This window comes from Electrona antarctica, assembly GCF_951216825.1.
Source record: "Electrona antarctica genome assembly, chromosome: 6".
Lineage (NCBI taxonomy): Eukaryota > Metazoa > Chordata > Actinopteri > Myctophiformes > Myctophidae > Electrona > Electrona antarctica.
In genome coordinates this window covers 58,029,072-58,034,071 of record NC_136811.1, presented here as the reverse complement: position 1 = coordinate 58,034,071, position 5,000 = coordinate 58,029,072, and the positions used below count along the sequence as shown (strand labels likewise).

Sequence of the window (5,000 nt, the reverse complement as noted above, 5' to 3'; positions counted from 1 at the left end):
CGTTGGTCACTATCACCGTCTCTACTAAAGACACGTTGGTCACTACCACCGTCTCTACTAAAGACACGTTGGTCACTATCACCGTCTCTATACTAAAGACACGTTGGTCACTATCACCGTCTCTATACTAAAGACATGTTGGTCACTATCACCGTCTCTACTAAAGACACGTTGGTCACTACCACCGTCTCTATACTAAAGACACGTTGGTCACTATCACCGTCTCTATACTAAAGACATGTTGGTCACTATCACCGTCTCTATACTAAAGACACGTTGGTCACTATCACCGTCTCTATACTAAAGACACGTTGGTCACTATCACCGTCTCTATACTAAAGACACGTTGGTCACTACCACCGTCTCTATACTAAAGACACGTTGGTCACTATCACCGTCTCTATACTAAAGACATGTTGGTCACTATCACCGTCTCTATACTAAAGACATGTTGGTCACTATCACCGTCTCTATACTAAAGACATGTTGGTCACTATCACCGTCTCTATACTAAAGACACGTTGGTCACTATCACCGTCTCTATACTAAAGACACGTTGGTCACTATCACCGTCTCTATACTAAAGACATGTTGGTCACTATCACCGTCTCTACTAAAGACACGTTGGTCACTACCACCGTCTCTATACTAAAGACATGTTGGTCACTATCACCGTCTCTATACTAAAGACACGTTGGTCACTATCACCGTCTCTATACTAAAGACATGTTGGTCACTACCACCGTCTCTATGCTAAAGACACGTTCGTCACTACCACCGTCTCTATACTAAAGACACGTTGGTCACTAACACCGTCTCTATACTAAAGACACGTTGGTCACTATCACCGTCTCTATGCTAAAGACACGTTGGTCACTATCACCGTCTCTACTAAAGACACGTTGGTCACTATCACCGTCTCTATACTAAAGACATGTTGGTCACTATCACCGTCTCTATACTAAAGACACGCTGGTCACTATCACCGTCTCTACTAAAGACACGTTGGTCACTATCACCGTCTCTATACTAAAGACACGTTGGTCACTATCACCGTCTCTACTAAAGACACGTTGGTCACTATCACCGTCTCTACTAAAGACACGTTGGTCACTATCACCGTCTCTATACTAAAGACATGTTGGTCACTATCACCGTCTCTATACTAAAGACATGTTGGTCACTATCACCGTCTCTACTAAAGACACGTTGGTCACTATCACCGTCTCTATACTAAAGACACGTTGGTCACTATCACCGTCTCTACTAAAGACACGTTGGTCACTATCACCGTCTCTATACTAAAGACACGTTGGTCACTATCACCGTCTCTATACTAAAGACACGTTGGTCACTATCACCGTCTCTATACTAAAGACACGTTGGTCACTATCACCGTCTCTATACTAAAGACACGTTGGTCACTATCACCGTCTCTACTAAAGACACGTTGGTCACTATCACCGTCTCTACTAAAGACACGTTGGTCACTATCACCGTCTCTATACTAAAGACATGTTGGTCACTATCACCGTCTCTATACTAAAGACATGTTGGTCACTATCACCGTCTCTACTAAAGACACGTTGGTCACTATCACCGTCTCTACTAAAGACACGTTGGTCACTATCACCGTCTCTATACTAAAGACATGTTGGTCACTATCACCGTCTCTATGCTAAAGACACGTTGGTCACTATCACCGTCTCTACTAAAGACACGTTGGTCACTATCACCGTCTCTATGCTAAAGACACGTTGGTCACTACCACCGTCTCTATACTAAAGACACGTTGGTCACTATCACCGTCTCTATGCTAAAGACATGTTGGTCACTATCACCGTCTCTATACTAAAGACACGTTCGTCACTACCACCGTCTCTATACTAAAGACACGTTGGTCACTATCACCGTCTCTATACTAAAGACACGTTGGTCACTATCACCGTCTCTATACTAAAGACACGTTGGTCACTATCACCGTCTCTATACTAAAGACACGTTGGTCACTATCACCGTCTCTATACTAAAGACACGTTGGTCACTATCACCGTCTCTATACTAAAGACACGTTGGTCACTATCACCGTCTCTATACTAAAGACACGTTGGTCACTATCACCGTCTCTATACTAAAGACACGTTGGTCACTACCACCGTCTCTATACTAAAGACACGTTGGTCACTATCACCGTCTCTATACTAAAGACATGTTGGTCACTATCACCGTCTCTATACTAAAGACATGTTGGTCACTATCACCGTCTCTATACTAAAGACATGTTGGTCACTATCACCGTCTCTATACTAAAGACACGTTGGTCACTATCACCGTCTCTATACTAAAGACACGTTGGTCACTATCACCGTCTCTATACTAAAGACATGTTGGTCACTATCACCGTCTCTACTAAAGACACGTTGGTCACTACCACCGTCTCTATACTAAAGACATGTTGGTCACTATCACCGTCTCTATACTAAAGACACGTTGGTCACTATCACCGTCTCTATACTAAAGACATGTTGGTCACTACCACCGTCTCTATGCTAAAGACACGTTCGTCACTACCACCGTCTCTATACTAAAGACACGTTGGTCACTAACACCGTCTCTATACTAAAGACACGTTGGTCACTATCACCGTCTCTATGCTAAAGACACGTTGGTCACTATCACCGTCTCTACTAAAGACACGTTGGTCACTATCACCGTCTCTATACTAAAGACATGTTGGTCACTATCACCGTCTCTATACTAAAGACACGCTGGTCACTATCACCGTCTCTACTAAAGACACGTTGGTCACTATCACCGTCTCTATACTAAAGACACGTTGGTCACTATCACCGTCTCTACTAAAGACACGTTGGTCACTATCACCGTCTCTACTAAAGACACGTTGGTCACTATCACCGTCTCTATACTAAAGACATGTTGGTCACTATCACCGTCTCTATACTAAAGACATGTTGGTCACTATCACCGTCTCTACTAAAGACACGTTGGTCACTATCACCGTCTCTATACTAAAGACACGTTGGTCACTATCACCGTCTCTACTAAAGACACGTTGGTCACTATCACCGTCTCTATACTAAAGACACGTTGGTCACTATCACCGTCTCTATACTAAAGACACGTTGGTCACTATCACCGTCTCTATACTAAAGACACGTTGGTCACTATCACCGTCTCTATACTAAAGACACGTTGGTCACTATCACCGTCTCTACTAAAGACACGTTGGTCACTATCACCGTCTCTACTAAAGACACGTTGGTCACTATCACCGTCTCTATACTAAAGACATGTTGGTCACTATCACCGTCTCTATACTAAAGACATGTTGGTCACTATCACCGTCTCTACTAAAGACACGTTGGTCACTATCACCGTCTCTACTAAAGACACGTTGGTCACTATCACCGTCTCTATACTAAAGACATGTTGGTCACTATCACCGTCTCTATGCTAAAGACACGTTGGTCACTATCACCGTCTCTACTAAAGACACGTTGGTCACTATCACCGTCTCTATGCTAAAGACACGTTGGTCACTACCACCGTCTCTATACTAAAGACACGTTGGTCACTATCACCGTCTCTATGCTAAAGACACGTTGGTCACTATCACCGTCTCTATACTAAAGACACGTTCGTCACTACCACCGTCTCTATACTAAAGACACGTTGGTCACTATCACCGTCTCTATACTAAAGACACGTTGGTCACTATCACCGTCTCTATACTAAAGACACGTTGGTCACTATCACCGTCTCTATACTAAAGACACGTTGGTCACTATCACCGTCTCTATACTAAAGACACGTTGGTCACTATCACCGTCTCTATACTAAAGACACGTTGGTCACTATCACCGTCTCTATACTAAAGACACGTTGGTCACTATCACCGTCTCTATACTAAAGACACGTTGGTCACTATCACCGTCTCTATACTAAAGACACGTTGGTCACTATCACCGTCTCTATACTAAAGACACGTTGGTCACTATCACCGTCTCTATACTAAAGACACGTTGGTCACTATCACCGTCTCTATACTAAAGACACGTTGGTCACTATCACCGTCTCTATACTAAAGACACGTTGGTCACTATCACCGTCTCTACTAAAGACACGTTGGTCACTACCACCGTCTCTATACTAAAGACACGTTGGTCACTATCACCGTCTCTATACTAAAGACACGTTGGTCACTATCACCGTCTCTATACTAAAGACACGTTGGTCACTATCACCGTCTCTACTAAAGACACGTTGGTCACTATCACCGTCTCTACTAAAGACACGTTGGTCACTATCACCGTCTCTATACTAAAGACACGTTGGTCACTACCACCGTCTCTACTAAAGACACGTTGGTCACTATCACCGTCTCTATACTAAAGACACGTTGGTCACTATCACCGTCTCTATACTAAAGACACGTTGGTCACTACCACCGTCTCTCTACTAAAGACACGTTGGTCACTATCACCGTCTCTATACTAAAGACACGTTGGTCACTATCACCGTCTCTATACTAAAGACACGTTGGTCACTATCACCGTCTCTACTAAAGACACGTTGGTCACTATCACCGTCTCTACTAAAGACACGTTGGTCACTATCACCGTCTCTATACTAAAGACACGTTGGTCACTACCACCGTCTCTATACTAAAGACACGTTGGTCACTATCACCGTCTCTACTAAAGACACGTTGGTCACTATCACCGTCTCTATACTAAAGACACGTTGGTCACTACCACGTCTCTATACTAAAGACACGTTGGTCACTATCCACCGTCTCTATACTAAAGACACGTTGGTCACTACCACCGTCTCTATACTAAAGACACGTTGGTCACTATCACCGTCTCTATACTAAAGACACGTTGGTCACTACCACCGTCTCTATACTAAAGACACGTTGGTCACTATCACCGTCTCTATACTAAAGACACGTTGGTCACTACCACCGTCTCTATACT

At 43.6% G+C, this 5,000-nt stretch overlaps 1 protein-coding gene across 1 annotated transcript in view; it reads right to left on the bottom strand.

The window, feature by feature from the left end:
- The window catches only part of pnp4b (purine nucleoside phosphorylase 4b), a gene marked incomplete at both ends in the record, with an annotated part of 76,894 nt that overhangs the window by 26,835 nt on the left and 45,059 nt on the right, over window positions 1-5,000 (bottom strand). The window lies entirely within an intron of this gene.